We start from the raw sequence: 10,835 nt of genomic DNA on the forward strand, positions 1-10,835 counted from the left end.
ACCCTTGGTGAAGGTGTCTATAAGAGGATGAGGGACCTAAACTGGTCAAAGAGTAGGAAAAATGGTGAGGGTGAGAAAATGGATAAAAATAAGAGAAGTCAGAGGAAGCTGAAGAGAAAGAGAAGTAGTGGTGCAGGGGAGGGTGGGGGAGTGTCAAACAAGGACACACGTCCTTAAAGTTTTTTGAAATCAACTGAATGCACATATATCTGTGGCCAGCTCCTCAAGAGAGCACTGGTATAGGGCACCTGGGGGGCACAGTTAAGTCTCCAACCCTTGGTTTCAACTCAGGTCATGATTTCAGGGTCTATGCTCTGTGAAGAGTCTGCTTAAGACTCTCTCTCCTTCTCCCTCTACCTCTCCCCTGCCCTCATGCTTTCTCTGCTTGTCGCTCTCTATACATATCAAGTTTTAAAAAAAATCTTTTAAAAAATAAAAGAGGGCACTGGTACTGGTAGCAGAACTTTATAAATCATCCTTTGCTTTTGTGTTTAATAAATTGACAATGAGTGATGTAACCTTCATACTCCCCTGACCTTATATTCCTTCAGATATTGGAGAATGAAAAAAAAAAAGATATTGGAGAATGATTATTTAATGGACCAGTAGGGGAAAAAACAGCAAATATTAAATATATAGGGCTTCACGTTTGAAAAAGTATTAAATGTCCATTTAATCAAACAACAAAATGCCAGTTGTTTATTTCATTTGCACAGATGTCCTACCAGTTGGACAGTGCTCCTTAAGGGAAAGTTATGTCTCTGTGTCCCCAGTATCTGATACCCATGAACTTTTGATGCAGATTTCTTGAAATGAATAAGCCTAAGATTCCATGAGGCTCAGTACTGAAAAGTAAGAGAAGGTTAAAAATAGGACTCCATCCTCCAGGAATCAGAGGAAGTTCTAGAATTTCTTCCAGAACTCCAGGAATTCCAGGGTTGGAAAGGGCAAGATTGATCCAGACTGGATCAGTCTGGAAAGACTTTGCAGATTGTTCTCAGCATAGATTATCTACAGAAGAATCTTTGTGGGGGGTAGAGGACCCCTGACAGTTTTAGTGGAAAGTACAATTGATTCCTAATACTGACTCTCAAGTGAGGCTCCGGAATGAAGCAGATGTTTAAGGGAGCTTGAAAATCGCTGGTTTAAAAAGTCATAGGATGAGCCAAATAAACCACAAAGGCTTTCTTGTCAGACCAATTCATTTTTCAGAGAGGATCTTAAGATCTAGAACAGTAAAATTATTTCCCAAGGTCACACAGCATATTTAGACCTTAGGAGCTCTCTCTTTGAGTTTTTGCAAATTCAAGTGTTTACTATTCCATGGTGACATTTTGTCTGTCAAGGACACTCCAGTGATCAACTGAGTATCCACCACCCAGGCTCCTCCAGTCAATCAAGGTGCTACCGCCAATGACTTGGTAACTCTACATCTGCTGCTATCTTTCCCAAATCCTTTCTCTCCCTTGGCATTGGCCTCAGCACTTTTGGTTCATCTACGGAAACAATGATAATTATGTTGCCACATTATTCATTTCAGCAGCAACAAATGAAACAGAGGAATGAGCATTACTTCTTTCTCTAAAAAAATAACCTTAATGCTTTGTTTTGTCATCCTTCCCATCTCCCAAATAACAGTGCCCTGACATCCCACTTCTGCCTGCTGGCCTTCCTATCTCTAAACTACGCATGCCCTCTTATCCATGGGTCTTTGTTCCAGCTCTTTCCTTCGCCCACAGCACTCTTCCCTTGCTCCTACCCCATCCCTTCCTTCATCTAGTCAACTATCAAGGCTTCATTTAAAAGCTCCCTCTTAAGCTCTTCAGATTACTCAAAATCATAACAAATGGATCTTGTCTCTAAGGTCCCAGATAGACAGGCTACCCCTATTTCAAGTCTCAATTTCTTGACTTTGATGTTTTTCCTACCACCTTCTAAATTGCAAACCTCCAGAAAGCAAGGATAAGATGCATCCTTTTTTTACTGCTTCGCTAAACATCACAGAGATGTTGAGTATATGTTTGTTAAATGAAGAGATACATGAAACATCTTCTTTGGATATTTCTAAGTATTTAGTACATCTGTGGAACTATGTAAATTATAATCCCTCAATAATTTCACCAGCGAATGGTTTATAGGGCAACCACAGAATCCAACTCAAAAATAAGTTTATTATTACTCTAGGAAATAATACTGGTGAGCTTTTTTAAAAGTAGGAAAATAAATTTTCTAGAAAGGTTAACTAGGCCAACAGAGCAGTTGGATTCAGGTTTTCAGACAAAATGTCCATGATACCATGTGGTGAAGAAGAAGGGTGCAAGAAGATGGTGTTATACAATTGTATAGCTATGGATCCATAGCAATAGGGAGAAAGAGAGGGAGGGAAATGACCATGGAAATCTTTGTTTCAGATTATATAGGTCAACAGTTTGAGAATACTGTTATTCAATATTTTTCTCCCCATTTATTTCCAAATAAAGCCTAAGGAAGCAGAAACCAACAACACAAGGAAGGTGTATGACAGAGCAATATTATTTTTTTAAAAGATTTTATTTATTTATTCATGAGAGACACACACACAGAGAGAGAGAGGCAGAGACACAGGCAGAAGGAGAAGCAGGCTCCATGCAGGGAGCCCGACGTGGTATTCAATCCCGGACTCCAGGATTATGCCCTGGGCCAAAGGCAGGCGCTAAACCACTGAGCGACCCAGGGATCCTCAATATTACTTTTTTTCAAATTTGTGTCTTTATGTATGATTGACAAAGAAAAAATGCACAATGGGCACTTTCCATGGAAACAATTTTTGCAAAGACATGGGTATTAGAGGAAGAACAACGGCATCAAAAATAATCCCAAACACCTACAATCCCTACAAATAATTATCAGCAGAAGTTAAAAAAATGTTCTATCAGAAGTGGAGGTCCCCAAAGTCTACACAGTTGATGAGCACCTAGAGATTTGAGGAGAAGCTAAAGACAAATGTCCTCTCTGAAAAGCCCAGAAGATTACAAATCATTCATTTGACAAATATTTTTTAAGCATTAAGTGAGTGTAAAGCACAAAAAAGATGAATTACAAAAAGATGTTTCCTTAAAGAGCTTATAGCCTAGAAGGGAAAAACCGCCTTTTCACACATCCTGGATTACTACTCGGCAACAGTAGATGAAGCATATACTGCCTCAGAATTCCCCTTTACACTAAAGTCAGATACATACTAGATGACCGCTGGCCCCAAAGCACTTACAATCTAGGTAGGGAGACAAGGAATGTATATGAAACCCTTTGCAAACCATACAAAACATTTATAAGCGAGTATCTTATTCTGGTAGTACAAAAAACAAATGCTCCTTGAATTTTAAGAATGAAGATTTACCTATAGCTTAAGATAATCAGGAGACACTTAGGGGAACAGAGGAAACCCAGAAACTGTGGTAAGTCTTGAAAGATGACTTAGACTCAAGACCCATGGGAAAATGAGGTGAGAGAGTTCCCAGGCAGACAATGCACAGAGAAGACAGCGTGCGGCTGACTGGAGGATAAGAAATCTGTTCATGATTAAGCAAAGAAGCTACAGGACAGGGTGAGGGGAGGGTGTTTTTTGTTTTGGTTTTTTTCTTTTCTTCTTTTTTTTTAGTGTCTGGAATTCTGTTACTCAACTATGTGTTTTCAAGAGGTGTTTGTCAAGCACCTATTGGCATCTGGCAGAATATCGACTCTGCACAAAAAAAAAAAAAAACACTGATCCTTTTAACCCCTGAGGCTAGAATTTGCCACCTCAGAAAAACACCACCAACCCGGACACGTGCTGAGCTTCTCTCCTCCCAGCCAGGGTTTCAAATCTTTTTAACTCCAGGAACCCAGGATTGCATGGACACAATCAAGACAGAGCAGAGGAAAATGTAAAGTGTAAACACTGGCAGAGTAGACGCTGAAATTATGAGCAGTCACATCTCCAGCACGCTTAGAAGTGATTCAGTAAAGCATTTTCCCCTCAACATTTCTCAGTGATTCTATACAGCCTTGAAAATGAGGTCTTACTGCCTCATTTTTCACAATTTCACGATACAGAGAAAAGAAACATTCGACTCTTTTGCAAACTGGAAAAGGAATATGCTTACATTTCTTCGCATTCAACAATAACTTAGAGGTAGCTAATGAGATTTTCCTTCCTTCCCTGTGCTCCCAGAAGTCATCCATCCTCCAGCAGGCAGAGTCTAGCCATGAAAATTTCTACCCAATTTGTGGTTTCTCAGACAGCGAGGAGAGGGATGAAAATGGTTCAGTAATGGGAGTTGCCATAAAATTTGTAATTACAGAATTTGCTACAGTGAACACTATAATGGACTGTTTGTTTATATCAAATATCCATTGACTCTCTGAAGATAAATGATGTATTCTATACCCTGTCTTCCCCGAATATACATGAAGGCATTTTTGCACAATGGTGGTGGTTCTGTTTTTCTACGGTCCACCAGCTGGCTGGCTCCCCCAGGTCCCGCCACTTCACTCAGGAACCACAGGCTGAACATAGTCCAATAGCTAAGCCTAGTGCTGGCCAGTGACACAGTCAATTCCTACTTTCTCATAAGACCTTCAAGATAAGCAGACACCTTATCTATCAGAGAAGCCGAGGGTGTGTCAATAAATAAACCAATCAGTTCTCTATCACCTTAAAATAATCTAACCTTCCTCTGCCTTAGTTTTTGCATTTATAAGGTCAAGTTTTTGCATTTATAAGGCCTTGTTGAATCTCCAAGGCCTGAACCCCCTAACATTCTATGATTCTAAATCAGAAGGAAAATGAGGATTAAGATTAAGCCCTTGCTCAAGTCCTTAGACAAAGCTAGCTCCACAAAGTTTACCCACTCAAGACCCTGCACCGAAACCTTTAATGGGGAATTTCATGAAGGTGGTAGAGGAATTTCCTCTCAAAATCTCTCCCTTCTCCTCTGTCTCCCATAGTCTGTATTCTAGCTATTGGCAGGAAATGTGCTTTGAAGGTTGAAGACCTTTATGAAAAGAGTAAGAATCGCTTCCCTTCTCCTTCCTATTGTTGGCCAACTATTAATTGTCCCCACAGGACAAGAGGTGTTGAGAGGATTAATTAGTTAACCTCTGTGAAGTGCTTTGCAGAGCAGAAATGCTACCCATAGTATTCAGGAGCGTTAATACTCAATCAACTTCACACCAAAGAATAAAAGCCCCAGAATAAGAACACATTTCAAGACTGTGAATAACTGAGAGCAGTAGACAAAAGTGGATGGGGATAGAGTGGGGTGATTCTATTTTGCTCAGTCCGGAAAGCAAGGAAGCCCTACCAAAAAAAGATAAGACACTAATCAAAAAGATTCACAACAAAGACCTTGAAAGTGCACATGCTCTGATAAAGGAAATGGGAAAGGTAAGGAGCCAGGTACCTGAAGCCTACAGATTAGAAACTCCATCCTATGAAGGAAAGATAGCTGGAAGGTCAACTCTCTGGTGGGGGCAGTGTGGAAGAACGACTTTGTGTTCCATTCTCCAAAGCCTTCTGTAAATCCCGCCTTCAAAGAGCAGTCTGCTCCTGCAAACCAGCAATGCTGTAACCAGCAGCAAGAAAGGACGTTTCTACAATAGAGTCATTACTCAAGCCTTAGAAGGAATTCCACACCGCTGGAAAGATCCCAGCCCCATTAAAACCAAGAAACGCGGGCTGGTCCCTTCTGCTAGAAGAGGACATCTTTTCTTCTCAACTCAAAGCTAATGCTTGGGCAAAGTGAAGTAGAGAACTGAAGCATTTATCCTCCCAATGGAGAACAGAAGCAATAAAATACTGACCTTCTTCCTGGAGATTCAGGGGAAAGCCTGGGGCTAGCACTGTTCCTTGGCATGGGAGCTATAGCAACCCTTTTTGCACCCCGTGGATTGTCACACACACCTACTTCCTGAACTAAGGTGCTGGTCAATGCTGCCATTAAATCGGTAGTGGGCAAGGTGTCAGAATCAGCTTTCATGGCAGCCTCTGCTATTCTGGACCTTTGTTGTGCAAAACAGGTTGTAAATCTCTACTTCCTCAATGCATTTCGTCCTGTAGGTATAGATGGTCCACAAAGAGTTCCTAACTAATTAAACGCTGTGTGAATGGGTAATATCTGTCAATCAACTAAAGTTCTTCCACAATGAGACAAAAGAGTCTTTATAGGCACCTAAGATGAGTTTCACAATTAAATGACTATCACCTTTATAAGACGTATATTGTAGGACTGTTGGTATTTGGAGTTGGAAGAAACAGAGCATAAACCCAAGTGCCCCCATCTTGACTCCTACCCTTTAGAACCTTGGAGAAGTTATTTAACCATCCTAAAACAAATGGTTCTCATCTACCAAGTGGAAATTATAATAACATTTACCTCACAGAGTTGTGATTAAATGGAATTAGGCATGGAAAACGTTTAGGCCAGTATCTGCACTCAATAAATGTTCATTTTTGATAGTATTTGGATTTTTAAAACTTATTGTTAATTCTATATGTACGAAGGAAAAAATATTATGAAAATTTAGTTACAATCCCATCCCATGAACACAACTGTTTTTGTTTCCATGTCCTCTTCCAGTTTTTATCCTTAAAAATGCATAGTTTACACATTCATACTTATTCTATGAATATAATTTTTATGTTTTAAATTATAAGTTAAATTATGCCATAAATACTTTCCATCACATTTCAGTCTCTGTAATTATAGTATAAAGAGCTCCACGATGTGCATTAAATTGGCACACCATAGTTAACAAGTTCCTCCATCGGGAAATGGGGATTGTATGATAAAGAGAAATTGCCCGGAAGACATAGATTTCCCATTTTCTCCCTTAAGGCACATTCAAATGCTTTGTCGTCTTTTTGACGAGTGTCCTATCCTCTTGGTTGAGTTTCCCTGCTTTCCAAACTAGGCAAAACTGTCCAAACTCTACCATTAGATCCAACTTCCAACCTTAAAGAAACCATATCACTTCTCTATGCCTGTTCCCTCATTTATAAAATGAGGAAAAACAAAACCACCTCCCCTAGAGCGTCACTGCGTACATGAAAGGAGATAATTCGTGTGAAAAGAATCTGTGAACTGTAAATTAAAATATCCCGTATGTTTAAAAAAAATACAACTATGTGTTTTATGACTTTCTCTTTATTTTTAAAGATTTACATGGTATCATTTCCCAAAGAGAAATTACTGTGTCCAAGAGTAGGTCCACGTTTGTGATTCATGAGACGTATGGCTAAATTGCTTAAATTGAAAACAAATGGATAAAAGTGTACTTAGTCCACTACTCCAGGACTCTCAGCAACCATATCCAAAATACGGAGATGAGTGTGTATACACATAAAGTGTGTATTCACATGTATGTGGATACACCCACATGCGTATGGATATACAAAATATATAAAGGTTTGTTTTGAGGCATTGCCAAGCCCAACACTAAAGCTGGAGATGAAAACAGGAATGCAAATAAAACCTTTCTGTTAAATCAATTCTTATTTGACCAGTACTATTAATATCCATTCGGAGTCATGGCATTAAGGAAAATATGGGAAAACCAGTGTTTGCCAACCACAAAGCCTTTGAATGTGGAGGGAACACATATATACTTACCCTGGAACATGTTCCTCCGCCCCATCTGCAATAACTCTGTACTGGAGGGGAGAGGCACCCACAAGAAAGAAGGGAAAGGAGAAACTTCCAAGGACAGGCTGTGGCGTGGGGTCCCTTAGGATGGAAATGAAGAAAAATGAGCTGTGCCACCCAAGCATATCTGTAGCCAAAAGTCCTGCTAAATGCACCTCTTTCTATACGTTTTCATCTTTTTTAACTCCCCTGCCACACACACACATACACACACACACACACACACACACACACACAGAGTAAAAGCTCTTTAGGAAATGTTCAGTGTCCTCTTGGGGGCCATGTCCTCCCTCCGGGAGGCCAGGTGGGTGGAGTCAGCACATCGCTAGTGCTCAGGTATGTAACGGTGGCTGCAGAATAAGGGCATGCCTTCGTCCACCGAGACACCAGCCCAGGACCAGGTGCGTATACAAAAGGACAAACGTTTGAGGTGGAGTCCTCTTGGTGTTGAGGAGCAGAGCCAGACAGCACCCACATCCACATTAACACTGAGCTCATAAATCCTCGTTTAAATCACTGTATCACATACACACGCTAAATCACAAGGGCAGAACCAACACCAAACTCCATGACCTCGGGCCTACAAAACAACCTTTTCAATCAGGGCCTCACTTCTTTACCTACTTACACCTGATTTTACTCACTTTGTGGAGCTTAGTAGTAGCTTAGGGTGTCCTCCTAATGAAGAGGAAGGTCCATGGATCAGACAAGAAGCATTTTGAATCTCGGCTCTATTTGAGAAACTTCAGGCAACTTCTTTAACTCTCCTGACCCTTGATTTCCACATTTATAAAAGGGGGCTAATTAAAACCTCCCTCCTCAGATGCTCAAAGTCCCCTTAAACAATCAGAGTTGTGTTACTAAACACATTTTCTAAAACCCACGCTTAGAACCCAAGAATGCTGGGCCTGTTTCATATTACCACTTAAAAGATCTGCATGCTCATACATGAATTTGGGCTCTCATTGTTCTTCCCATAAAGTCCCTAATTCAATTTAGTAGCATTGCGGACACAAGGAGTCAAGCTCTGGTCTCAATTACAGAAATACAGCTTTCAAATGGAGAAGGGTGATCTCCTGAACCCTACTTGGGCTCCCAGATGCAACAGCCCAGAACATCATCCCACCATGTTTACAACTAAAAACAGAGAGTCTATGAAGAAATTTCTCTAAGTTGATATTTTGCCAGAGAAGAGCTGCAGGAAAATCTCAAGAAGAGCTTTTATGACCAACTTCATTTCATCCCCCACAGATGATTTCAGTTCAGTGGAGAATTATCAAAATCCTTATTGCCCTACTTCCTTTCTCTTAATTCCAGACATAAGTGAGTACATAACAGAATTCTACAAATAAATATCAAGCTAAGCCTCTGAGATTAATAGTCCATCCTCACAGGTTAATGTCTTTAAACCATGTGCACATTACGGAAAACTCTCCGTCCCCCTCTCTTGGTTCCTCTCCTGTTATTAAAGCTTGTACAAATCTCTCTGTCGAATTGTGTGACTCAAAACTGTGGGGAGAAGGAAAAATTCTGGCCAGTAAGATATGAGAGAAGGCTTTGGGGAAGACATTTGCATTTCCTGAAATGGTTGATGGCAACCCTTTCTGTTTCCTTTCCTCCTTTCTCTTTCTCTCTTCTTCCTCCCTTGAATATAGACATGTTGCCTAGAGCTGCAGCAGCCCTCTTGCAACCATGAGGAATAGTGAGGAAAACTGAAGAGACTCAGCCCTAACATGACAGAGCCACTGAACTAGACTGGGCAACTGCTACCTTTCACCTTCTTGTCATGTAAAAAATAAATAAATCTCCATGTGCTTAAGTCCCTGTATTTGAGTATTCTATTATATTCAACTGGACGAAATCCAAACCAATACACCTGATACCTTTCCTCTCCCTCAAGATGCCTTCAGAGCAGATACTCTCCTTTACAGCTTCTGTCCTCTGAGCATGACAGCAGCCACCTCTCTCAGAAACCTCCAGGTTCCCTGGATCCTTGCCATCTACAAACATGTGACATATAGAACTGTAAACTCACCAGTCAGGAATCTAGGTCTGCTCAAGTTAGATTAGGAAAAAAAGCAGTCAAAGCAGTATCAGGAGCCTATAAAATATGGCATTCTTTGGGTTAAAACATGCATCATCATGTTTTCTTTAAAAAGAAAAACAGAAAGGCAAAGGAGAGAGAATGACAAGTAGTTACAAAAAGACCCCTCAAAACTTCTCTGTATCTTCATAATTAACAGGTGCCATAGCTGAATACAATCATTATTCTTTACAGAGTTGATGGGAAAGCATTTAAGATATATCTTCATAACTGCTTTTATTTATTTCTTTACCAATGTGTGCCACTAGGACACCAGAACTTCCTCTATCTCTTCTCGCTGCTTTTCCTCCCTCTCCTCTTCCTTCCCCAGTCTGGAATAGAAAGCAAAACCTACCCTCTCAAACATCCCCGGCTCCTTTAGGATATTCGTTGGTATTTATCCATCATCAATTCTTATAATTGCCTCCAATCTCTCTTAACAGACACTGTCATGACATATAAGCCTACCTCTTTTGTTGCATGACAGGCCTTCATAGAACCTTTTTTTAAAAATTGTATTTATTTATTAATGAGAAGCACAAAGTGGGAGAGAGAGGCAGAGACACAGGCAGAGGGAGAAGCAGGCTCCACGCAGGGAGCCCCATGTGGGACTCGATCCCAGGTCTCCAGGATCATGCCCGGGGCCGAAGGCAGGCGCTAAACTGCTGAGCCACCCGGGCTGCCCATCATAGAATCTTTTTTAAATGTTGCTAAAAGTCCCATTTCTCTTTAATTCTATTGTTTTTCAATATACAGCTTCATTATGGCCCTGGGAATGCAAATATAGCACAGTCATGGAACCACGGGAGTATTTATGCAAGTTCACCTCCAGGTATACTTTTATCCAGGGTATCTCACTTACATAAAATTCCAAGCTTGATTTATCTGAAATAAAGGAACAAATTTTTTCTACATATAAGTCCATTCTTACTTTTTTTACCAATTAAAAACTGTTAAGAATGCATGAGTCTGAGGGCACCTGGGTGACTCAGTGGGTTAAGTGTCTGCCTTCAGCTCAGGTCAAGATCCTGAGGTCCTAGGATCCAGCCCCAAGTCTGGGCTCCCTGCCCAGCAGGGAGTCTGCTTCACCT

General features: G+C 40.7%; 1 long non-coding RNA gene across 1 annotated transcript in view; it reads right to left on the reverse strand.

The window, feature by feature from the left end:
* Positions 1–8,399, reverse strand: part of LOC129514626 (uncharacterized) — a 41,641-nt gene extending 33,242 nt beyond the window's left edge. The window contains exons 1-2 of the long non-coding RNA XR_008665470.1: positions 8,306–8,399; positions 7,629–7,742 (exon numbers count right to left, since the gene is read on the reverse strand). This is a non-coding gene — a long non-coding RNA (uncharacterized LOC129514626). The remainder of the gene's footprint in view (positions 1–7,628; positions 7,743–8,305) is intronic.
* Between the last annotated feature and the right edge of the window lie 2,436 nt (positions 8,400–10,835).

Source organism: Nyctereutes procyonoides, unplaced genomic scaffold, assembly GCF_905146905.1.
Source record: "Nyctereutes procyonoides isolate TBG_1078 unplaced genomic scaffold, NYPRO_anot_genome, whole genome shotgun sequence".
Taxonomy (NCBI): domain Eukaryota; kingdom Metazoa; phylum Chordata; class Mammalia; order Carnivora; family Canidae; genus Nyctereutes; species Nyctereutes procyonoides.